At 42.1% G+C, this 27,011-nt stretch overlaps 1 protein-coding gene and 1 long non-coding RNA gene across 4 annotated transcripts in view; one reads left to right on the forward strand and one right to left on the reverse strand.

The window, feature by feature from the left end:
• csmd2 (CUB and Sushi multiple domains 2) overlaps positions 1-27,011 on the reverse strand; it is a 632,593-nt gene that overhangs the window by 573,573 nt on the left and 32,009 nt on the right. The window lies entirely within an intron of this gene.
• The window catches only part of LOC134293778 (uncharacterized), a 37,062-nt gene that overhangs the window by 1,023 nt on the left and 9,028 nt on the right, over positions 1-27,011 (forward strand). The window contains exon 2 of the long non-coding RNA XR_010000742.1: positions 539-853. This is a non-coding gene — a long non-coding RNA (uncharacterized LOC134293778). The remainder of the gene's footprint in view (positions 1-538; positions 854-27,011) is intronic.

Raw genomic sequence — 27,011 nt, forward strand, 5'->3', positions numbered from 1 at the left:
TCCATGTGGTGGGTAACAAAAAGAGCACTGACCACTATATTAAAAATTATTGTTAACTCTCGGTGTCCATGTATTCTGTCCATGGATTTCAACAGCTCTTTGAAGGCAACCATAAGGCTGATCTAACCCTCGATGAAAATTTATTTGACACCCTTGATCTAAGTAGATGGAAGATATAGGTCAACAGTATCTAGAAAACCATGGATTCCACATTTCTGACTTGCTGCTACAAAGGTCTCACAACTAATGAGATTAGTAGTAATGATTGTTCACATAACTGAACATTTACATGAGACTGGAAATGACAAATGCATAAAGAAGAGTCTTCAGTGACGGGACCACGAATATGGAGAGTTACAATCACCTTTTACTCTTTAGATAGTTGCTAAAGACCTTTTTATTTTGGGTGGGAAAAGTCTTGCTTTTGGATTTGATATTAGATTTTTAATGCCTACTTTTCGCCTCTGGCCGAGTTTCTAAACTGCATTTATGGTTGTTTTCCAATTATTTTAAAGTACAATTTTATAATGCTTTCCAGCTATTTCCCACCCAAAAAAAAGAGAGAGAGGATATAAACAACTGCCACCAGGGAGAGAAAAGAAACCCGACTCTGCGAGCAACTGAGGGAGCATAAGAGCAAATAAAGAAAAGAAAAGAAAATGGGCCCCATCCATTTGCAATCAATCCGCTGAAACAATTTTGCATTCATGGGCTTGGCGAAGAAGCATTTTGCCGATGGATGTGTCCAAAAGAAGAATTGCTTACTGCAGGAGGAGAAGGGAGGGGGCGGAATCAGATTTCCTACGCAAGACGACAACCCGAAAGCCAATGTATTCTTCATCAGCAATAACAGGTAGGAGCTCAGATTATATTGGATGGTGATGAGGTGGCTGTTTTTCTTGCATCCTTCTTTTTTGTCAGCACAAGCCGTGACTAAGCAAGGAAGGAGGACGCTGTGTCAACACCAAAAACCCAAGTTGGAACTGGCAACTTGGTCAGTGTGACTCTGGTCATCCATCCCAATTTTAAAACTGTGGTGGCGCAGTGTGTTAAAGCGCTGAGCTGCCGAACTTGCAGACCGAAAGGTCCCAGGTTCAAATCCTGGGAGCGGAATGAGCGCCGGATGTTAGCCCCAGCTCCTGCCAACCTAGCAGTTCGAAAACATGCAAATGTGAGTAGAACAATAGGTGAGTAGAACAATAGGTGAGTAGAACAATAGGGCCGGGCTGTGGCGCAGCTGGCTAGTAACCAGCTGCTATAAATCACTACTGACCGAGAGGTCATGAGTTCGAAGCCCGGGTCGGGTTAAGCCTCCGACCATTAATAGCCCCGGCTTGCTGTTGACCTATGCAGCCCCGAAAGACAGTTGCACCTGTCAATTAGGGAAATTTAGGGACGCTTTATGCGGGAGGCTAATTTACAACACCATAAAACTGCCAGCAAAACATGAGGAAAGGAATGAGGAAGTACAGCCACTACTGGACGGTGAAGCAACAGCTCCCCCTGTGGCCGGAATCGTGAAGCTGGAAAATGTTAAAAATGCCTCTGAGTCTGTCTAATGTATGTTGTTTGTCTGTTGGCATTGAATGTTTGCCATATATGTGTTCATTGTAATCCGCCCTGAGTCCCCTTCGGGGCGAGAAGGACGGAATATAAATACTGTAAATAAAATAAATAAATAAATAAACAAGTACAGTAGAGTCTCACTTATCCAAGCCTCGCTTATCCAAGCCTCTGGATAATCCAAGCCATTTTTGGAGTCAATGTTTTCAATATATCTTGATATTTTGGCGCTAAATTCGTAAATACAGAAATTACTACATAGCATTACTGCCTATTGAACTACTTTTTCTGTCAAATTTGTTGTATAACATGGTGTTTTGGTGCTTAATTTGTAAAATCATAACCTTCTTTGATGTTTAATAGGCTTTTCCTTAATCCCTCCTTACTATCCAAGATATTCGCTTATCCAAGCTTCTGCCGGCCCGTTTAGCTTGGATAAGTGAGACTCTACTGTACTGGCAAATAGAAGGAGAAAACGATGAGGCAGGGACAGACTTTGTATTTCTAGGAGTGAAGATTCCTACAGCTAGGAAATCAGAAGACATTTCCTTCTTGGGAGGAGAGCAATGGCCAACCTTGACAAAATAATGAAGAGCAGAGACATCACACTGGCAACGAAGGTCCGCATAGTGAAAGCAATGTTATTCCCTGTAGTGACTTATGGATGCGAGAGCTGGACCATAAGGAAGGCTGAGCAAAGGAAGATAGACGCTTTTGAACTCTGGTGCTGGAGGAAAATCCTGAGAGTGCCTTGGACCTTGGCGAGAAGATCCAACCAGTCCATCCTCCTGGAAATAATGCCCAATGGCTGCTCACTAGAGGGAAGGATATCAGAGGCAAAGCTGAAGTATTTTGGCCACATCATGAGGAGACAGGAAAGCTTGGAGAAGACAATGATGCTGGGGAAAATGGAAGGAAAAAGGAAGAGAGGCCGACCAAGGGTAAGATGGATAGATGGTATCCTTGAAGTGATTGGCTTGATCTTGAAGGAACTGGGGGCAGTGACGGCTGACAGGGAGCTCTGGCGTGGGATGGTCCATGAGGTCACGAAGAGTCGGAAACAACTATGCAACTGAGCAGCAGCAGCAGGAAACAAGTACAGTAGAGTCTCACATATCCAACATAAACGGGCCGGCAGAATGTTGAATAAGCGAATATGTTGGATAATAAGGAGGCATTAAGGAAAAGCCTATTAAACATCAAATTAGGTTATGATTTTACAAATCAAGCACCAAAACATCATGTTAGACAACAAATTTGGCAGAAAAGGTAGTTCAATACACAGTAATGCTATGTAGTAATTACTGTATTTATGAATTTAGCGCCAAAATATCACGATATATTGAAAACATTGACTACAAAAATGCGTTGGATAATCCAGAACGTTGGATAAGCGAGACTCTACTGTACTGGTGATAAAGCTTCAGTGTAGACACCTTTTCCCCATGATAATAACTCTTCCAGGAGTGAATTTCCCTTCCAAGGAGTAGATTTCTCTCACTTTCTGTTGCCACTATTGGTACAATGTGTTAAACCCTTATGCCAGCAAAACTGCTGATTGAAAGGTTGGTGAGCTCCCATCTGCCAGCTCCAGCTTCCCACATGGCGACCTGAGCGAAGCCTCCCACAGGATGGTAAAACATCTGGGCATCCCATGGGCAATGTCTTTGCAGACGGCCAATTCTCTCACACCAGAAGCCACTTGCAGTTTCTCAAGTTGCTCCTGACACAAAAAACTAGGAATTGTTTGTAAGTCGGATGTTTGTATCTCGGCCACTGCCTGTAGCTGGTCAATCTGGGATCCTGAGTGTTAGGCCTTTGGTCTGATGAGCTGCTTTTTCCTTCCTGACTCTCTGCTCCTCCTTCCAAAGCGAGAATTAAACGTCTCTGCAGACTTAAAAAAATAAAACCCACGCACATCAAGGCTTGCCCCACTAGCGGAAAAGTCCCCCCTGCTGCTCTTGGAAATTGCATTTTGCTATCACGTTGGTTCTGTTCTGCCCTTGCGTTTTGCTGGCATCTGCTGTGACAATGATTTAGCTCCACCGGGCCACTCCGAGAGACTGTTTGCTGGGACAGTGTTGGGACATGCCGGATTTATGACGCCGTTGGGTTTCTCCTGAACTGTAAATAGTGCAAATGAAGTCCCTGCTTCCTCCCTTTTTTTTTACAAGCCAGGTTTAATTCCTTGCGGACGTTTTCAATGTGATGCTTGACCTGGGGTTGTTACAAAAGGGGGATGACTCACTTCAGTATTGTTCGTGTGCAGTTTCTAGGAAACTATTTTTCAACCACAACACCGAGGATGGGGTGGAGTGACATAATAATGTCAAAGGTATCTTGAAGTTCCACTTCCTAGGGAAGGGATTGCCATATCTGATATGCAGGGTGTATTTTTATTCACTGGACCAAATTTGGCACAAAGGCCCGGGCTGTGGCGCAGGCTGGAGAGCAAGCCAGCTGCAACCAGCTGCAATGAATCACTCTGACCAGGAGGTCATGAGTTCGAGGCCCGCTCGGAGCCTATGTTTGTCTTGTCTTTGTTCTATGTTAAAAGGCATTGAATGTTTGCCTATATGTGTAATGTGATCCGCCCTGAGTCCCCTTCGGGGTGAGAAAGAAGAGCGGAATATAAATGCTGTAAATAAATAAATAATAAATAAATACTTGAAAGGGGGGGATTGAATTTATCATTTGGGAGTTGTAGTTGCTGGGATTTATAGTTCGCCTACAATCAAAGAGCATTCTGAACTCCACCAATGATGGAATTGAACCAAACTTGGCACACAAAACTCCCATGATCAACAAAAAACACTGGAAGGGTTTGGTGGGCAATGGCCTTGGGTTTGGGAGTTGTAGTTCACCTACATCCAGAGAGCACTCTGGACTCAAACAATGATGGATCTGGACCAAACTTGGCACAAATACTCAATATGCCCAAATGTGAACACTGGTGGAGTTTGGAGAAAATAGACCTTGACATCTGGGAGTTGTAGTTACTGGGATTTATAGTTCACCTACAATCAAAGAGCTCTTTGGACTCCATCAATATAGAATTGGACAAAACGTCCCACATAGAACCACCATGACCAACAAAAAATACTGTTTTTTGGCGACTCGTCTGAGACCCAACCCCCAGGTTGAGAAACGGTGCGCTACACTTATGGACTCAGCCTGGAATCGCATTCACTTTTTATTTGATGTACTAAGACGCCTAAAAATCCCTTTCACGTGGACTGTTTTCAAATAGGTGCCACTCCTCCTATATCAGTGCATTACATTTTTTTTCTCCAACCAAATACAATTATTCTCCGCACCCAATAATGAATTTTTTCTCCATTCCCTAATTTTCTAACACTGTAGTGAATGAAACAATGCAAAAATATTCATACAGTAGAGTCTCACTTATCCAACATAAACGGGCCAGCAGAACGTTGGATAAGCGAGTATCTTGGATAATTAGGAGGGATTAAGGAAAAGCCTATTAAATATCAAATTAGGTTATGATTTTACAAATTAAGCACCAAAACATCATGTTATACAACAAATTTGACAGAAAAATTAGTTCAATACACAGTAATGTTATGTAGTAATTACTGTATTTACAACTTTAGCACCAAAGTATCATGATATATTGAAAACATTGACTACAAAAATGGCTTGGATTATCCAGAGGCTTATGTAAAGAAGTGTGTTTTTATTTTGATTTATAGATGTCATGTTTAATTTCGTTTTAAAAGTCATGTTTAACTATGTTTAAAAGGGTAAGTATTAGTTACCAGTGCGTGGGGGATGGTAGCCAGCTCAGCATTCTGAGGCAGGTTGCCATAGTAACGAGGGCGGAGCCAACCGCCGTTTGGAGGAAAAGGAGGGAATGTTTTAAAAACAGTTTAGTCTGTGATCTGAGTCACAGGGAAGACACTGGTTCCAGGTTAGGGAAACCAGGGAAGCTCAGATCTCTAGTTGTGTCAAATTAAGCAAGTTAAGTGACTTGTTTGGGTTTATTCGTAGAGTCTGAGTGGTAAGGGGAAACAATCCCAGTTAGATCCAAAGTGATAGCTTTGGTTGTAAGAGAAGAAAAAGGTTTAGACTGCTCAAAGAAAGGAGAAAGTATCACCTCAGCTTGGATAAGTGAGGCTTGGATAAGTGAGATTCTACTGTACTTGCAATTACTTTTCCTGTACTGTAGTTTCTTGGTCACTTTCTCCTTGGCTTGGATGGTTTGACGATATTTCTCAAGGTTTGACCGGACGTTACGTTACTGGAATGCACATGGTGGTGGTCATTCAGTGCCCTGTTTTGTTTTTGTTTTGTTTTTTTGCATGCTCTCCACTATCCACTATATTGAATAGGAATAAACTCTGGTCTGAATCCTTAAACATCCCTTTGCAGCAGTGCAAACAATACCAAGCTTGTTACATCGCTTTCCTCGCTATAAAGTGGCTTGAATACATATTTGGGTCGGAGGTCAGTGGTGGATAATATATTTTGCATGCGGAAAGGACCAAATTCAATCTCCAGACAGAACTGGAGAAGTTATCTTGTCAGACATTCTGGAGCAGCTGCTGCTGAGGAATATTGAGCTAAATTGTGTGACTCACCGCAAGGTGGTTTCCTATACTCTCAAGGGAGCACCGGCTGAATAATTCCCGTATTATTACAGCAGCAACAAACAACAAACAAAAACAGGTTACCTTGGAGAGGAAAGTGGGTGGGAAAATGTATTGAGACTGGGATTTTGTTATCAACTGGAATGTTAAAAAGATAATTCTTGAACAGTAAGGGCACATCTAATTGAATTAATGCAGTGTTTACCCCACTTTAACTGCTGTGGCTCAGTGCAATGGAATGCTGGGATTTGTAGTTCAGCTGCACTCTTTAGCAGAGATGTCTCAAGGCTTTGCAGAACTGCAACTCCCAGGATTCCCTAGCATTGAGCCATAGCAGTTAGTGTGCCTCGATGCTATGTTAAAGTCATGTCAAGTTGTATTAATTCTACAGTTTAGAAACACCTTTAATTCCCATAAATCAAAGGTGAGGATTCAGAAGGATAACTAGTTCCAGACTAATACTGGGATTGTGTATCATCCAAAATACGTACCGTATATACTTGGGTATAAGCAGAGTTTTTCAGCCCTTTTAGAGCTGAAAAAGCCCGCCTCGGCTTATATTCAGGTCGACTTATATTTGAGTATATATGGTACATTTATTATTTTTCTCTATTATTATTGGCATTATTACATTTGTTACATATGTGTATATATCTGTGGAATAATGTAAAGGGTGGGAGAAAGAACTTTTGTTTGTTGGAGGCAAGTGTGAATGTTGCATTTGGCCACCTTGATTAGCATTGAATAGGCTTGCAGCTTCAAAGCCTGTCTGCTTCCTGCTGGCTGTTAGGAATTGTGGGAGTTGGGAGTCCAAAATACCTGGAGGGCCCAAGTTTGCCCATGCATTCTATAGGGAGAGCCATAGGGAGAATAAAGGAGGTAATAAATAAAATGTATTATCGTTGTCATCATCATCCTACTGCAATTGCAACAGTTGGATGATCAAAGTTTGTGCCTAAACTATAAAAGAGGTCCACATTTTCTCCCTCTCCATCCCTCTCCTTGTTTGGAAGGTGCACTGAAGGTGAAGCTGAGGATGTACAATTCCATCCCTGCCAAGATACTCCTCAACCACTCCTCCGAAAAGTGTCCTGCTGTTGCTAGGCAACCCTATCACATTTCATCCCCTCTCCCTGCTATCTTCAGTGCGGAAGCTTGCCGGTTGGCCAATGGTTGACCAATTGTGCCTGTGTCTTGTAATCCCACATCTCTCAAAGCAAAGCATTGCATTTCCCCCTGAGATCTGGCTCAGTTGTCTCTGGTTACCTAAAAAAACAAAAACCTTACCGTATATACTCGAGTATAAGCCGACCTGAATATAAGCCGAGGCACCTAATTTTACCACCAAAAAACTGGGAAAACATTGACTCCAGTATAAGCCGAGGGTGGTAAATTTCAGAAATAAAAACAGATACCAATAAAATTACATTAATTGAGGCATCAGTAGGTTAAATGTTTTTGAATATTTACATCAAGCTCAAATTTAAGATAAGACTGTCCGACTCTGATCAAATCATTATTCTCATCTTCTTATAATTATATTGGACTACCGCCGACTTCTGAGCCTGAATATATTGCACAAGATTCCCCTAGCCTAAAATGATACATTTTAATATATTGGGTTTATGGTTCCCGTCCCCTTGATCTGGTCATGTAAGTGTGATTTATTGTTATAATGCTATTATTTTACTTTGTTTAATAATGTGTATTATGTTGTTATGTAATGTTTGTGTTGCTTTTATGACTGTAAACCGCCCTGAGTCCCATCCGGGAGATAGGGCGGTATATAAATAAAGTTTTATTATTATTATATTATTCTTCCATGTAAATGTGCTTATGTATCCTTTTAATTATAATAGAGTAAAATAATACATGTAATAATAATAATAAATAGAGTAAAATAATAAATGCAATAATAATAATAAGATCAGAGTGAAATAATAAATGTATTATTATTATTAATACAGTAAAATAAATGTAATAGTAGCAACAATAATAGAGAAAAATAATAAATGTAATAATACCAATAATAATAGAGAAAAATAATAAATGTGCCATATATTCTCGATTATAAGCTGACCCAAACATAAGCCAACCAGGACCCTCACCTGAATATAAGCCGAGGGGGGCTTTTTCAGTCTTAAAGAAAGGGCTGAAAAACTAGGCTTATATTCGAGTATATACAGTAATTTTCATATTTCCTTTCCTCCCAGAACTCAACCTCCAAGGGTCACAGCATAATTATGAGATGGATCCAACTTAAATGCACCAAGTTGTAATATCAATGCCAGTTGAACTCATGTTCTGGTTACAGGACCTGTTCCTCATCCCTATTAAAACAGAACCATGGCGGGTGGTTGGTATCTGGCCACAATTCAAACACTATTATCGTGCATCAGCATTTCAACAACTATTCAAAAAACACAGAGAAATTGGCTGGCCTTAGCATGCAATTAAAAGTCATAGCTTCTACCCATTCTTGAATTGTGAGGTTTGTCTAACAAAGCATTACTTTGTCCTACTTCAAATGGCAAAACCCTAGAATTGCTTCCAGTTGGGAAAAGTTTGGACTTACAGTATGAAGGTATCTTGAAGACCCAAACACAAGCTCTGCAGGAGGAGTAATGTCCAAAGGAAATCCATGGGGAAAAAAAAATCCACAGCTCAATAGCATCCTCTATTTCTTGTGTGCCTGAGAAGAGCCAGCCATCAAATTTGCAATATTGAAGCAGCCCTGAAGGACTTTGTAGCTGAAGAATGGAGAATAATTCCTCTCAGTAACTAAAATAAATAGCAACTAAGAGCAGAGATGATACTCTCCTGTCCTGTAACAAGGCCTTCAGCTTGGGTCTCCAAAGCTCCAACCAAAGCACAGGTGGAAACCATCAGGAACAATCAGAAGGCAATGCCATTCAGCTGTCTTCTGCTCTGTGGAATTGGCACAATTGGTACTTATAACAACATCTTATTCACATGCAGAGCTTGGAAAATGTCTTCTTTAGAAAGCAACTTCTACATGCCTTTTTCCTTTTTCACAATGCATTGAAAACATTGACTACAAAAATGCATTGGATAATCCAGAATGTTGGATAAGCGAGTATTGGATAAGTGAGTCTCTACTGTAATGGAGACTCTCCTGTCAAAGCAGGACAATTGGAAGGTATGAACATCTCCAAGCCCGGCGTGTGTCTGACCTGGCAATTATTTTTGGTACAACCAACCCAAACTCTTTCAATTTGGAGTGAATTTTAATATCTTTCCAGTGGTAGCTTGGAGCTTTTCTGCATGTGCTCTGAGCATGGCCTCTCCCTACCTGGGCATGGCTCAGGCACATTGCATAAATAGGCTTCGTTCTGCCAGCGCTTCTTCCGACTAAAGCTTCCGACTTTCTGCTGCTCTTTCTACTTAGCCTACAATCTCACAGCGGGAGCCTTCTGGGTAATGAATAATGCAAGGTGATTCCATTTGCTATAACTTTTAATCAAAATTCACCACTACAGAGAACAGAGCTGCATCAAGGGGAAACTGGTTGTCATTTTTGCCTGTGCCGAGCTTCAGCTTCCTTATCTCTCAAGGAAAACACGTGTAAATCGCTCCGTCCAATGCCTCCATTCTAAGGCGGGATTCAATATATATTTTTTGGCTTGTGGAAGCAGGTCACCTTCTAAACATGTACAGGAAGATATTTTGACTCTATAAGTACTAAACCTAGTTTTTCAATATTAAAAAAGCCCCCCTCAGCTTATACTCGGGTGAGGATCCTAGTTGGCTTATATTTGGATCAGCTTATACTCGAGAATATATGGTACATTTATTATTTTTCTCTATTATTATTGGTATTACTACATTTATTATTTTTCTCTATTATTGTTGCTACTATTAGATTTATTTTACTCTATTATTATTATTATTATTATTATTATTATTATTATTAATACATTTATTATTTCACTCTGATCTTATTATTATTGCATTTATTATTTTACTCTATTTATTATTACATGTATTATTTTCCTGTATCTATTATTATTAATACATGTATTATTTTACTCTATTATTATTAAAAGGATACATAAGGGGATTTACATTGAAGAAGATGAGAATAATGATTTAATCAGAGTTGGAGTCTTATCTTAAATTACCAACATAACTTGCACTTTCGGCACAGTTTCTTTAGCACCAAAATATCACGATATATTGAAAACATTGACTACAAAAATGTGTTGGATAATCCAGAACGTTGGATAAGCGAGTGTTGGATAAGTGAGACTCTATTGTACAGTAAGATAATACATGTAATAAAAAATAGAGTAAAATAATAAATGCAATAATAATAATATCAGAGTGAAATAATAAATGTATTATTAATAATAATAAAAATAGAGTAAAATAAATGTAATAGTAGCAACAATAATAGAGAAAAATAATAAATGTACCATATATTCTCGAGTATAAGCTGACCCAAATATAAGCCAACCAGGATTCTCACCCGAGTGGGGCTTTTTCAGTCTTAAAAAAAGGGCTGAAAAACTAGGCTTGTACTCGAGTATATACAGTATTTGTTGTTGAATGTGCTGAATGTCATTATGAATGGTCATGAAATCTCACCTCCACAAAGAGCCTTGTATTTTTCCATGCTGATACTCATTTTGTCATTTTGTGCGATTTTACCATTTCTGAAGGTCATTGTGAATCCCATTCTATCTACTAAAGCATCACCGACTTCTTTAAGTTTGGTGTCATGTCATCTGCAAATTTCATGACCATTCATAATGACATTCAACAACACAAGGCCCAGATCAGAATCCAAGACATTTCACCCTACAAATAGTTTCTTTCCAGAATGAGGAGGAATGAGTAATGAAGAAATCACACAGAATTACTCATTCGTAATGCGACGGAGTGTCCTGACATTTCGAAACAACCTGCCAAGAATCCACTAAACCCCATAAAACTTCTCATCTCCAGCAGGAGAACGAGACAACGGTACTTTTTTTTTTCTTCTCCTCCCCACATGGTTTCTGTAATTCCTTCTAATGTGTCTGCACAAGACCTGTGTCTTTTCCTTTTGTGAAATAAAGCTCTCGCATACACACAGCAGGCACAGAAGGGCAGGCGGATTGATCAAAAAGACGCCAGCAACCCATTTGATGCTTCCAATTTTGAGAATTCGGTGGCAGGAGTTATTAGAGCTGAGTTAGACAATCTTGCAAATGTGAAAACTCCCTTGAGACCAACAGACAAAGACTTTTTTTTTCTCCAAATTTTCAGGTTGATTCCTGTGATCATGAAAGAAGCGGGGAGTTACATATCCCTTTCATAGAAAAACAACATACTGTATATACTCGAGCATAAGCCGACCCGAATATAAGCTGAGGCACCCAATTTTACCACAAAAAACTGGGATAACTTATTGACTTGAGTATAAGCCGAGGGTGGGAAATGAAGCAGCTACTGGTACATTTCAAAATAAAAATAGATACCAATAAAATTACATTAATCGAGGCATCAGTAGGTTAAATAATGTATATACAGTAGAGTCTCACTTATCCAAGCTAAACGGGCCAGCAGAAGCTTGGATAAGCGAATATCTTGGATAATAAGGAAGGATTAAGGAAAAGCCTATTAAACATCAAATTAGGTTATGATTTTACAAATTAAGCACCAAAACATCATGTTATACAACAAATTTGACAGAAAAAGTAGTTCAATACACAGTAATGTTATGTTGTAATTACTGTATTTATGAATTTAGCACCAAAATATCACGATATATTGAAAACATTGACTACAAAAATGGCTTGGATTATCCAGAGGCTTGAATAAGCGGGGCTTGGATTAGTGAGACTCTACTGTATACGCATACAGATATATAGGTACATGGATCTATATGTATATAGGATTTGCAAAGACTTGCAAACAAATGAGGGGAAAATGCATATATAAAATTAATGTAGATAGATAGATACAGATATATAAGTACATAGGGATTTCAAATGCATGCAGGGGGTTAATGTGTTTTAAATGAAATTTTTATCCTGTATTTTTGTTTTAATTGATATATTGTATTATTGTTTTATCTTTTTATAGTGTGATTTCTATCATGTTGCCTATATTTTGTCCTATGTTGTTTGGGCCTCTGCCCCATGTAAGTTGCCCCGAGTCCCCGCGGGGAGATGGTGGCGGGGTATAAATAAAGTTTTATTATTATTATTATTATTATTATTATTATTGCCTATATATCTGTAGGAGAGTTTAACCAATATTTCAGGGGAAATGCTTTTATAAGATTAATGGATATATATTTTTTCTTCTTCCTGATTTGCAAGGGCATCTTTTCAAAACATTCCCTTGGTTAAGAGTGAGGGAGGCTTTGGAAAAGCTGCCGGCTTGACCTTGACCCGATTATTAGCCGGGGGAGACTTTTTCAGCTCAGAAAAAGGGCTGAAAAACTCAGGTTATCTTTGAGTATGTACGGTAAATGACTAAATTCACCCTCTCTCTATCCCTCTTCATGTATCTATACACATAATAAAAGTGAAAACCTGTATGTGTGTAAGTGGTGGAAGTGACCATTTACACAGACAGTCTCCTGCCTCCACAAACAGCTACAACCCTCAGTGCTGAGGAGCCACCAAAAACACTCCCTCCAATGACATTTCAGGTTACAGTGGGAGCTATGAATATGTAGGCCAGTGGTTCCCAAACTTATTAATAGTTGTACTTCTATATTGTCCATAGACATCTCATAGATCATGTGGCCAGCATGACTGCATGGAGTGTTGTTACCTTCCCATAATCTCCAGATAATCAGAAGTGTTGTCATTTGATAACATCTGGGGACCCAAACTTTGTAAAAACTAAACAGCACCAAACACGATTAAAAGGATAGTTTGCCCTAGCCAGGACTGGGATGGGTGGAGTTATGAGCTCTGAGTCAGGGCTGAGCTTCTATGCCTGTCCTGTGACGCCTGCCAGGACACAGGGGGCGGGGCTAGAGGAGGGGGCGGGGCCTCTTCCCAAGTGCCTGACGGGGCTGAACCTCTATACCCTGCCCCCGTGTTTCTAACAAGTGCCTCAGGAGAAGTATAGAGGCTCAGCCCTATCTCGGGCTCTTGGAAAGAGGCCCTGCCCCCACCCTTAGCTCCGCCCTTTAGTCCTAAAAGGCCTCTCAGGAGAGGTATAGAGGCTCAGCCCTGTCTCGGGCTCTTGGAAAGAGGCCCTGCCCCCACCCTTAGCTCCGCCCTTTAGTCCTAAAAGGCCTCTCAGGAGAGGTATAGAGGCTCAGCCCTGTCTTGTGCTCTTGGAAAGAGGCCCTGCCCCCACCCTTAGCCCCGCCCTTTAGTCCTAAAAGGCCTCTCAGGAGAGGTATAGAGGCTCAGCCCTGTCTTGTGCTCTTAGGAAGAGGCCCCGCCCCCACCCCTAGCCCCGCCCTTTAGTCCTAAAAGGCCTCTCAGGAGAGGTATAGAGGCTCAGCCCTGTCTCGGGCTCTTGGGAAGAGGCTCCGCCCCCACCCCTAGCCCCGCCCTTTAGTCCTAAAAGGCCTCTCAGGAGAGGTATAGAGGCTCAGCCCTGTCTCGGGCTCTTGGAAAGAGGCCCTGCCCCCACCCTTAGCTCCGCCCTTTAGTCCTAAAAGGCCTCTCAGGAGAGGTATAGAGGCTCAGCCCTGTCTTGTGCTCTTGGAAAGAGGCCCTGCCCCCACCCTTAGCCCCGCCCTTTAGTCCTAAAAGGCCTCTCAGGAGAGGTATAGAGGCTCAGCCCTGTCTTGTGCTCTTAGGAAGAGGCCCCGCCCCCACCCCTAGCCCCGCCCTTTAGTCCTAAAAGGCCTCTCAGGAGAGGTATAGAGGCTCAGCCCTGTCTTGTGCTCTTAGGAAGAGGCCCCGCCCCCACCCCTAGCCCCGCCCTTTAGTCCTAAAAGGCCTCTCAGGAGAGGTATAGAGGCTCAGCCCTGTCTCGGGCTCTTGGGAAGAGGCTCCGCCCCCACCCCTAGCCCCGCCCTTTAGTCCTAAAAGGCCTCTCAGGAGAGGTATAGAGGCTCAGCCCTGTCTCGGGCTCTTGGGAAGAGGCTCCGCCCCCACCCCTAGCCCCGCCCTTTAGTCCTAAAAGGCCTCTCAGGAGAGGTATAGAGGCTCAGCCCTGTCTTGTGCTCTTGGAAAGAGGCCCTGCCCCCACCCTTAGCCCCGCCCTTTAGTCCTAAAAGGCCTCTCAGGAGAGGTATAGAGGCTCAGCCCTGTCTTGTGCTCTTAGGAAGAGGCCCCGCCCCCACCCCTAGCCCCGCCCTTTAGTCCTAAAAGGCCTCTCAGGAGAGGTATAGAGGCTCAGCCCTGTCTCGGGCTCTTGGGAAGAGGCTCCGCCCCCACCCCTAGCCCCGCCCTTTAGTCCTAAAAGGCCTCTCAGGAGAGGTATAGAGGCTCAGCCCTGTCTCGGGCTCTTGGGAAGAGGCTCCGCCCCCACCCTTAGCCCCGCCCTTTAGTCCTAAAAGGCCTCTCAGGAGAGGTATAGAGGCTCAGCCCTGTCTCAGGCTCTTGGAAGGAGGCCCCGCCCCCTTCTGTAGCTCCGCCCTTTAGTCCTAAAAGGCCTCTCAGGAGAGGTATAGAGGCTCAGCCCTGTCTCGGGCTCTTGGGAAGAGGCCCCGCCCCCTTCCCTTACATGTAATATTATTAATAATATTACAATATATAGATATAGTACAATATGGTAATTTATTGCCAGTATTGTGCTATGCTAATAATATAATATTGATGTAAATTTAATTTGTAAGCCGCTCTGAGTCCCCTTCGGGGTGAGAAGGGCAGGATATAAATGTATTAAATAAATAAATATAAATAAACCACTGAACTAGATATTCCTGGACAGGTTCAAAAAATAGGAATGTTATTATTTGTGGCTTCTCGGTTTTGTAGGAATTCTGGCCTCCGATCCCCAGCGAATGCAGAGAGCTGGTTATATTTCCTTTGCCAAAAGGTAAATTCCCCAGCAACAGTAACCCTGCTAAGAGAATTAACCCAGCTCCTCAAAAGCAGCCACTAAACACATCAGCAATTTCATTATCCTATTGAGTTCCCTTACGCACGCACACCCACACCGAACACTTGTATTAAGTCAGTCTATTCATGGTCGCACAAACAAGCGAATAAATTGGCCCAACTCTGCCAGACAAAAGAGGCCGCATTTCGCGAAAAGAAGCCGTTCCAAAAGAGGCTTTGAATAACGCAATTCTAAGGAAACACATAACTTTTTTTTGTCATTCCTGTTACTGTTTTCTTCTTCTTCAAAGAGCTGCCAGTCCTGTTGTCTTCGGAATGGAAACACAAGGTCCCGAGATGTCAAGGCGGGCACAAAAGGAAGTAGGCAACACAATGGCGCAAAGCGGGTGAATGGGAGCCACTGGGATGAAGCCTCTTCTTTCCGTTTTGTTGAGAAAAGGAAATGGACAATAAAGTGGAGGGTATTTCCACCTTCATTGTTGGCGCACGGTTTTCAACGAGCGCGATAGGAAAGATCTAACCAGAGCTATTGTATCGAAGTCACACATCTTCTTTAAATTTAAATAAAAGGGACTATCAAATCTTACCACAGTGCTTTCGAAGTCATTGGACTGCACTTCCCAGCAGCCCTGGCCAGCACAGTTTATGATGAGGAATTCTGGGAGGTGCAGTGAATGCTCTCCGAATGTCCTAATTTCATAGAGATAGTCCCAATGGGTCCTCTGTTCAGTGGCTTTGAAAATGTCCTGGTTTCACACTCATCCTTTCTTAATAAAAATACATACATAAATCTATATATATAAATGAGTGATGGAATCCTGGCGACCAACAAAACAACAAAACTAAACACCGCACAACCTCCAAAATTGACAGCACAACCCCTCATCCATGCCTCTAGGTTGATACAACAAAAAGAAAAGAAAAATAAAGTCCTAATTAGAGGGAGAGGAATAATTGTTTTTATCCAATTGCTGCCAGTTAGAAGGCTAAGCTCTGCCCACTTGGTCTCCTAGCAACCCACTCAGCCCAAAAAGGGCTGAAAAACTAGGCTTATACTCGAGTATATAAGTACAGTAGAGTCTCACTTATCCAACATAAACGGGCCGGCAGAACGTTGGATAAGCGAATATGTTGGATAATAAGGAGAGATTAAGGAATAGCCTATTAAACATCAAATTAGGTTATGATTTTACAAATTAAGCACCAAAACATCATGTTATACCAAAAATTTGACAGAAAAAGGAGATCAATACGCAGTAATGCTATGTAGTAATTACTGTATTTACAAATTTAGCACCAAAATATCACAATGTATTGGAAACATTGACTACAAAAATGCGTTGGATAATCCAGAATGTTGGATAAGCGAGTGTTGGATAAGTGAGACTCTACTGTATATATTATTTTTATATTATTTACTAGCTGTGTTCGGCCATGCATTGCCGTGGCATTGTCTGGTGGTGTCTGTATTTTATAGGCAGTGTGGAAGAGGCCTAAGTGAGGCCTAACTTTGCCTGTCCCCTGGGCTGAGTGGGTTGCTAGGAGACCAAGTGGGCAGAGCTTAGCCTTCTAACTGGCAGCAATTGGATAAAAACAATTATTCCTCTCCCTCTAATTAGGACTTTCTTTTTCTTTTCTTTTTGTTGTATGAACATAGAGGCATGGATGAGGGGTTGTGCTGCCAAGTTTAGTGTTTCTGGGATGTTTAGTTTTGTTGTTTTGTCCTAGGCCGAAATTTCATTACCCTTTTATATATATAGATCAAGGCACCCTTCATAGTACACTGCATATATCCATCTATTCTTTCTGCAGTTAACACACACATACCCAAAGCAACAAGAGAAAAGAAGGAAAGCCAAGGTAGCAGCAGAAAGCCATAAACAGATTTCAGCTTCTCCTGCCATTCCTTGATGACAAGAAACCTTGAAGTCTTACAAAAGGAGGTTGAAGAGATATAAGAGATTACATGTATTTGTATTCATACAAAACATAGCAACAGTCATTGAGGGAAGAGAAGGGTGAGTGCAGGAGAAGAATTGCTGCCTAGAGTGAAGCATTGCAATGCAAACCAGCCCTTGGCTGAAAGATGCTCACTGTGACGTTGAGAGAGCCTCAGGCGCAGTTGCCACAACAACGCAACACACACCCCTCTCCTCATTCAAGGCCCCGCAAGACAAGCAGGAAAGGCAGATTCACAGATTTCTTGTCAGAATGGCATCCCCAAGATGCACCGAACCCTCTGTATGATGCAGAGTTGGCATGTCAACTCTTGGTCACATCTGTCCTACATTTGCAGGAGGTGGGCATCACGTAGCAAGCTTTCTGGAGCAAAGAGGAAGAAAACACACACACACAGGTTGCTTTCCAAGTTCGCAACCACAGCATTTCCAAGTTCCTAACCACAGCATTTCTGGCAGTTGTTGGCCTGAAAGGATGGGTTTGCATTCGCCATATCAGCACTCTTTTGAATGCCGAATTATTGATGCATATCCATGCAGAGTTTGAACACACAAGAACCTTTGTGTTGTTGAAGGCTTTCATGGCCGGAATCACAGGGTTGTTGTGTGTTTTCCAGGCTTTATGGCCATTATGTTACATTACGATAGAATAGATTACAATAGGATATTTTGCGGGTTGCAGTCATCTCTCTGGAATCCTGGAAAGTCTTTTGCCTCTTCAGAATCCTTTAAAGCAAAGATTCTTGTGGGGTTGTTGTGTGTTTTCCAGGCTGTATGGCCATGTTCCAGAAGTATTCTCTCCTGACGTTTTGCCCACATCTATGGCAGGCATCCTCAGAGGTTGTGAGGTATATGACAATATATGAGGTATATACTTCACATCCTCTGAGGATGCCTGTCATAGATGTGGGCAAAATGTCAGGAGAGAATATTTCTGGAACATGGCCATACAGCCCGGAAAAAACACAACAATCCCACAAGAATCCTTGCTTTAAAGGATTCTGAGAAGGCAAAAGATTTCCAGGATTCCAGAGAGATGACTGCAACCCGCACAATATCCTATCATAATGTATTATTTGAAGCTATTTTACAGTAGTCCTGGATGGAGTTAGCCCTTTGGTCTTCCTGTTTTTAGTAAACTCATTTTTGGTTAATTTTCATCTTGCCTAAAGTGCCTCTGTATATTAAGAGTCTTGGTCTTATTAGAAGGTATACAGATAAGTTTTTTGGAGCCATCACAGAAGAAGTCAACACTCTGTTTCCTCAACCAGCGCCTCACAGTTCTCTCAACGTCTTCATCAGAAGCATAATGATGTCCCCAGAGATCTTCTTTCATTATCGGGAACAGATGGATTCTCTGATGAATCTCCTTTGGGGTGATACCTTCTGCTGTCAAGAATTCAATAACTACACGTTGCTTAAGTCACATTGACCGACAGTCTGCGCAGGGTTCCATACTTCGCACTTTAACAACACAACCGTTCAATGCTAAGGCTTCCCCGTCTGCGCAGGGTTCCATACTTCGCACTTTAACAACACAACCATTCAATGCTAAGGCTTCTCCATCTGCGCAGGGTTCCATACTTCGCACTTTAACAACACAACCATTCAATGCTAAGGCTTCCCCGTCTGCGCAGGGTTCCATACTTCGCACTTTAACAACACAACCATTCAATGCTAAGGCTTCTCCATCTGCGCAGAGTTCCATACTTTGCACTTTAACAACACAACCGTTCAATGCTAACGCTTCTCCGTCTGCACAGGGTTCCATACTTCGCACTTTAACAACACATCCGTTCAATGCTAACGCTTCTCCATCTGCGTAGGGTTCCATACTTTGCACTTTAACAACACAACCGTTCAATGCTAACGCTTCTCCGTCTGTGCAGGGTTCCATACTTCGCACTTTAACAACACAACTGTTCAATGCTAACGCTTCTCCGTCTGTGCAGGGTTCCATACTTCGCACTTTAACAACACAACTGTTCAATGCTAACGCTTCTCCGTCTGTGCAGGGTTCTATACTTCGCACTTTAACAACACAACCGTTCAATGCTAAGGCTTCCCGCCAAATGGAACTGTAGAGAAGAGTCTACTGAACAAGCCAGTACCTGCCGCAGACTAGTTATGAAGGTGGAGGCATTAGTTTTCACTCAATCCTCATCGTTTGTACCAACCATTTACTCTACGAATACAAGCCAGGTCAACATGGCCGTCCAAGATCGTCATAGTTCATAGATGCTTTCCTATTTACAGATCTGTCATGAAGCATCATTCTCAGGAGAGGGAAGTTATCTGGACAGCAATTTGGGGACAACCAACACTTTATGGCTCTCCGCCTTCGCATAGTAATAGCTCTGTAAACTCAAGTGTAGATAGTTTCTCAGGGACTAAATACCTGGCCTTCTCTTCACCTCCATCTCTTCCTATTCTAGTTTAGCTCTGGGATTACTCGGCTGATCCAGATTTCTGGGCCGGGGTTTGCCAATGCACAGGGAGAGAGCAGAGAACAACCGATGCCCAGAGCAATCTTACATGCAAGCACGGCTAAAAAACCCAGCAAGAACGGCAGATTTCCTTGATCTTCTCTCTGGAAACCCACTAGATTACAGTATCTTTTAAATGACGGCAACAACAACATGCCACCTGGGCAGAGAGAGAAAATAAGAGTAAGAGAAAAAGAGGGAGCGAAAGAAAGATTTCCAGCTGTGCTGTTTCGCTAGAGGATGAAATCCAGTGCAATTGCAGGCGGGAGGCCGATGCTGCTGAAACCATTTGCAAGCATCTCTGTCTTTCATCTTTGTGGGGAGCCCAGACCCATTTCTAATAGTATGACAGTTCGATTGCATCATGTTTAATATTATTTGATAGGCTTGGATTAAGTATGTCGAGTCAAAGTATCTCCAGTCCTGAGATTTCAGCAATAAAACCCCTCAGATTTGCTGACTATCCTTTATCCAAAAGGCGTGGGACCAGAAGAGTTTGGGATCAGATATTGTTTCCAGTTTTGGAATACCTGTACATAGTGAGATATTGTAGAGATAAGACCCAGGTCTAAACATGAAATGCATGTATGTTTCAGCCACAAAGTAATGATATGCACAATAATATTGTCCTTCCCAGTAGGCTCAAGCAAAAGCAAACTGCTGCAGCTCCTTGTATGTTCTTCCTTTGGTATCTGGTTACATTCTAATGTTATAGGACATAAATACTAGGCATGTCCGATCGATGAAAAAAATGTTTCAATTCTCATTTCTAAAGTAGGGGGCGCTGGCACTTCGATATAAAAAGTATTTCCGATCTTTTCACCCAAAAATTTCAGATGTTTCCAAAAATTCGTAATGATTCTAAATGTTTCTAAAATGGCGGACACACATGCGCAATCGCCAAAAAAAAAGGAACTGGGGGGGGGGCTTTTACAGGGCTCTCCCGCCCTCATTTCTTGAGCTATCCCCATCAACCCTAGCCCCCACCTTTGCGTCCATCATGGAAGCTTCTGATTGGCCGGGAAGCGGCAGCCATGCTAGGCTCCGCTAAGCTCCCATTCTTGGTAGGTTGCAGAAACAAAAATATTTTTAAAAATATTTTTAAAAATATATTTTAAAAAATTTGGGGGGGGGGGGATTAACGAAACATTAAGAGACAATTAGAGAATGGGCCAACAATGGTTCGAATTACATTGCTGGTTGCGCTGTGAGACAATGTCTCGGAATGCGTATCAAAAAGCGAGAACAATCCGAAATAATTCCGATATACTATTCAAAACGATTTTTTGGACATGTCTAATGAATACTGTAGAATCAATGCAATCGATCCCACTTTAATTGCCATGGCTGAATATTGTGGAATCAAGAGAGCTGTAGTTTTACAAGGCTTTTAGCCTTCTCTGCACTTTAGCCAGCTTGTTTTTATCTTTTTACTTGGGTGCCAAATCCACGTTTTAATACGCTTTTAGCACAATTAATATTTTTTTGTTTTGTTTTGGAATGTTGTATTTTAATAACTCTGTTTGTATTTTGATGTTTCTCTATGTTTTATTGTTTTATCTGGGCTTGGCCCCATGTCAGCCGCCCTGAGTCCCTTCGGAGAGATGGAGGCGGGGTATAAAAATAAATTATTATTATTATTATTATTATTATTATTATTATTATTATTATTATTATATGCTTCACTAAACAACAACACTAAGGATTCTATAGCATTGAGCTGCAATGAATTAATTCTACATGGGCAAATTTCGACCCTCCAGGTGTTTGAACTTCAACTCTCAGAAATCCCAGCCAGCTTACTAGCTGTTAGGAATTGTGGGAGTTGAAGTCCACAACAATCGGAGGGCTGAAGTTTGTCCATGCCTGGTATAGAGGTACCTCTGGTTGTAATCTCTGAAATGTTTGGGGGGTATGCAGCATGGGGAGAAAACACTTGTATATTAAATGTATTTATTTTCCAGTGACACAGTGGGTTCAACCGCTGTTGTGACTCAGCTGGAGCCTCAGAGTGACTCTGATGGGGATTATGGGATTCAGGTTCAAGATGACTCTGATGGGAATTATGGGATTCAGGTTCAGAGTGTTCCTGCTGTGGAATATGAGGAACAGGGAGGCTTTCCTACGGCAGAGAATGGTGTTGATGATACTGAAGCTAGCCAGGTGCAAAATGACTCAGGAAGGGAGGACAGCTCTCAGTCTGATAGCATGCAGACAGACGCTAACGCTAACGAGCTGGCTGGCCTTGACGAAATGGAATCTTTAGATCAAGCTGGCCGTTTGGAGTTTTAGGAGTGTTAGAATAGCAAACAAGAGGGAGGACAGAGGCCAAATAAATGCTTTCATGCTATGCAAAGGTGTGTTGGGGGAGAAACCTTTGTCAAAGCAACTTCTCGCTCAAGTCAAGAAGCAAACTCTCACTTTCCTAGATTATCTTGTAGCCTTTATGTGTTCATGTTCATGGGACTTTGTCATGCATTAATGGGACCTTGTTTTATGACTTATGTTTTCTTGGATTATTCTTTATAGCCTTGTTTTGCAACAATCTTTTGGAACTTTGCTTTTTAAGAACTATTTCTTTCCTATTTTTTAATAAAACCACAAAAGACTTCAACCTGTGTGCAGCCTGGTGTATTTAGCAAGGTGAAGCTAACCTGAGGTGCGACAACCGCTGAATAGCTGAATTTACTGACTGAAAGGCTGGTGTTTCGAATCCGGGAAGCAGGGTGAGCTCCCGCTGTTAGCCCCAGCTTCTGCCAACCTAGCAATTGGCATGCAAAAACATGCAAATGTGAGTAGATTAATAGGTACCATTCCTGCGGGAAGGTAACATTGGCGCTCCATGCAGTCATGCCAGCCACATGGAGGTGTCTATGGACAACGCCGGCTCTTCGGTCTCTGTGGGTTGGAGATGAGCAGGTTTTTTGAGTAATTACATTGGAATACCACCGATCTCTGGGCCTGAATATATTGCACAAGATTTATCTAGCCTAAAATGATACATTTTAATATATTGGGTTTATGGTTTCCGTCCCCTTGATCAGGTTGTGCAAGTATTATTATTGCTATATAATTGTATTGTTTTACCATGCTTAATAACGTGTTATTATGTTGTTATATAATGTACTAGCTGTGCCCGGCCACGCGTTGCTGTGGCGAAGTATGGTGGTATGAGAAATAAAGTATTGAGGAACTGGTGGTAGTCAAGGTAAAGGGTAAAGGTTTTCCCCTGACATTAAGTCCATTATAAATGGGTTATATAGCTGTGTGGAAGGGCCTTGAGTCTACACTGCCATATAATCCAGTTAAAATCAGATAATCTGTATTTTATAGGCAGTGTGGAAGAGGCCTAAGTGAGGCCTAACTCTGCCTGTCCCCTGGGCTGAGTGGGTTGCTGGGAGATCAAGTGGGCGGAGCTTAGCTTTCTAACTTGCAGCAATTGAATAAAAACAATTATTCCTCTCCCTCTAATTAGGACTTTATTTTTCTTTTCTTTTTGTTGTATGAACGTAGAGGCATGGATGAGGGCTTGTACTGCCAAGTTTAGTGTTTCTGGGATGTGTAGTTTTGTTATTTTGTCCCAGGCCGAAATTCCATTACCCTTTTATATATATAGATGTATTGTTTTTATGATTGGAAACTGCCCTGAGTCCCATCCAGGAGATAGGGCGGTATATAAATAAATTATTATTATTATTATTATTATTATTATTATTATTATTATTATTATTATTATTTCTTATGAGCACCAACCCCCAGAGCCGGACACAACTAGACTTAATGTCAGGAGAAAAACTTTACCTTTAATGCCTTTCCCCCACGTGTGACAATGTGACTGCATTCAAGAAAAATGATGATCATAGTGACATCTCTAAAGCAGGTGGTGGAAAAAATGCAAGGCAGCTTTCTTCTTAGTTGTGTTTTGTTGTTGTTAAGCAGCGAGTGTCTATTTGTGAGGATTGTGTCTGGTCGGCGTTGGTCCCCCCGCTCTTGTTCTGTCAGCCCAGGGAGAACGTGACAGCACTGAGCCTTCCACAAATGACCCAAAAAAGACAGACTTGTGAAGGAGGCGCAAAGATCTCTCCTTGCAAATTACCATTCTAACCAGCTCCCTGTCAGCCAGCCTCGGATGCCGGATTCCTCCCTGTGATGCTGTGACGTTGCTAGGCACAGTCGCTAGGCAAATGCAACACAGGAAATTGCCAACTGCACCACCTTTCTCTGGATGTGGAAATCAAATAAATCCGACCCTTGGGAAGGGGTGCTTTGTGTGGGGCGAGAAAGAAAGGGGAGGAGAAGAGAGAAGACCCTCCGCTTGGACCACAATGAGCCGCTGCAAACTGGAAGCGAACTCGAGTTTTGCATTCCGAGAAGCTGCTGCTCTCATCTTCCATCCCTTTGGCTCAGCTGATCAATATTCAGCGGCACCAACTGCAATCTGGGATGCTAACAAGAAGCAAGGCTGTTTGGGAGAGAGGTCATGGCAGCTAGACAGCCTCATGGGGGGAGAAGACGGGCCCGGCAACCAGGGCCAGCCATTCCCAATTCTAGTCACAACCCTTCCAATGTAAAATCCTAGTTGCTTGGGGGATTTACTCTTTGGGACCACAGCTTCCAAAACCTTGCAAGTGTCATGGTTATTTATTTATTTATTGACAGTATTTATATTCCGCCCTTCTTTCTCACCCCGAAGGGGACTCAGGGCGGATCACATTATATACATATAGGGCAAACATTCAATGCCCATATACACATAGAACCGAGACAGAGACAGACACAGAGGCAATTTAACCTCCTCCTGAGGGGATGTTCGATTCTGCCCACAGGGGGAGCAGCTGCTTCATCATCCACTCTGACGGCACTTCCTCATTCCAACGTCGTAAATTAGTTAAATTTGCCTCCCCACTTATAAGTGGTACCTTATTTCCTACTTAATAGATGCAACTATCTTTCGGGTTGCTAGGTCAGCAACGAGCAGGGGCTATTTTATTTTTATTTTTTAATTGACGGGTGCTCACCCTGCCATGGGCTGGCCTTGAACTCATGACCTCATGGTCAGAGTGATTTATTGCAGCAGGCTGCTCACCAGCCTGCGCCACAGCCCGGCCCCTGGTTATGCCAGTATTAAAAAACTACCAGTATTAAAAAAACCTCCAAAATTAGAACAGTAAATAAGGAGCAGTACTCTGAAAACAGAAGAATTCGTGACAGGAATCAATCAGGGGCAGCTAACGACTCTGAACAAAAGAATCTCCCAGGCCAGGATGTGAGGCTGGGAAGGCCATTTAATGCTAACAAAGGTGATTAATTATAACATTCACACTGGCCTCCAACAGGCAAGAGTTCTCCCCCCCATCCAGGGGGGATATATAAACCTTCCTTGCTTAGTTTATTCCAATATACCTCACAACCTCTGAGGATGCCTGCCACAGATGTGGGTGGAACGTCAGGAGAGAATACTTCTGGAACATGGCCAGACAGCCCAGAAATCACAACAACCCAGAACGCTTATGCTTTGGGAATTGTAAAAATAAGGAACTTTCCCAAACGTTGGAAGTGATGCAGAGAGAGAGGCAAAGCACACAATACACCGCCAGCTCTCCATATTTGCTGGCGTTAAGGACACAAGACCATCCCTTCTGCTTTAGCTGTGTGCCTTTGCTTCTCAAAGGATAAAGGAAGTCAGTTTTCTACAGTGACAGTCTGCACAAATTGAGGAAAAAAATATCCTTAAGGTTAGAATTGCCTGTTCAGGCAGCTCAATATTCTGACAGGTTATTGTCTAAACAAAGTAAGTCTTGTAAGTTCTCACCCTGTAAATTTTGCAACGGGATAGGTAAAAGTTTTCACCGGACATTAAGTCTGGGGGTTGGTGCTCATCTCCATTTCTAAGCCGAAGAGCCGGCGTCGTCCGTAGACACTTCCAAGGTCATGTGGCTGGCATGACTGCATGAAGTGCCGTTACCTTCCTGCCGGAGCGGTACCTGTTGATCTACTCACATTGGCATGTTTTCGAACTGCTAAGTTGGCAGAATTTATTTATTTATTTCCAGTATTTATATTCCGCCCTTCTCACCTCGAAGGGGACTCTGGGCGGATTACAATGAACACATATATGGCAAACATTCAATGCCAACAGACAAACAACATATATAGACAGACACAGAGGCATTTAACATTTTTTTCCAGCTTCATGATTCTGGCCACAGGGGGAGCTGTTGCTTCACTGTCCAGTAGTGGCTGTACTTCCTCATTCCATTCCTTGTGTTTTGCTGGCAATTTTATGATGTTGTAAATTAGTTAAATTAGCCTCCCGCATAAAGCGTACCTAAATTTCCCTAATTGGCAGGTGCAACTGTCTTTCGGGGCTGCATAGGTCAACAGCAAGCCGGGCTATTTAATGGTCGGGGGCTTAACCCGACCCGGGCTTCGAACTCATGACCTCTCAGTCAGTAGTGATTTATTGCAGCTGGTTACTAGCCAGCTGCGCCACAGCCCGGCTGGAGCTAAGAGCGGGAGCTCACTCTGTTCCCCGGATTCGAACCTGTGACCTTTTGGTCTGTAAGTTCAGCAGCTCAGTGCTTTAACACACTTCGCCACTGGGACTTTTAAAGAACTATTTATTTCCTTTTTCCTAATAAACTACAAAAGACTTCAACCTGTGTACAGCCTGGTGTGTTCAGCAAGGTGAAGCTATCCTGAGGTGCGACAGTGACGTTGCAGTTCTTTTGGATTTCAATTTAGCAATGAATATTAATACAGTAGAGTCTCACTTATCCAACACAAACGGGCCGGCAGAACGTTGGATAAGCGAATATGTTGGATAATAAGGAGCGATTAAGGAGAAGCTTATTAAACATCAAATTAGGTTATGATTTTACAAATTAAGCACCAAAACATCATGTTATACAACAAATTTGACAGAAAAATTAGTTCAATATGCAGTAATGCTACATAGTAATTACTGTATTTACAAATTTAGCACCAAAATATCACGATGTATTGAAAACATTGACTACAAAAATACGTTGGATAATCCAGAACGTTGGATAAGCGAGTGTTGGATAAGTGAGACTGTACTTTAATAGTAAAACATTCTGGTTATTTTTGTTTATAGTTTAATCAGCCCGTTGTGCCTTTTTGTGCTATGCAAGGTGACACTGCTCTTAAAGTGTTTCCTATCTATTTGTTGTCTGGAAAATTTTGGATTTTCGAGTCTTTTAGATTTCCAGACAAGGGCTATTCATTCAGCCTGTGCCACTTTGTCCTTTGCCTTAATCAGAGACGAATGTGTGGCATCAGCTCTGCCTTGAGCCCCTGTGATGAGAACTCATTTCAGGCAATCTATAGCTACCAGCGGTAACATTAAGTGAGGTTGACCTCTCGACATAAAAATAAAATGGATGT

This window comes from Anolis carolinensis, unplaced genomic scaffold (genome assembly GCF_035594765.1).
Source record: "Anolis carolinensis isolate JA03-04 unplaced genomic scaffold, rAnoCar3.1.pri scaffold_10, whole genome shotgun sequence".
Lineage (NCBI taxonomy): Eukaryota > Metazoa > Chordata > Lepidosauria > Squamata > Dactyloidae > Anolis > Anolis carolinensis.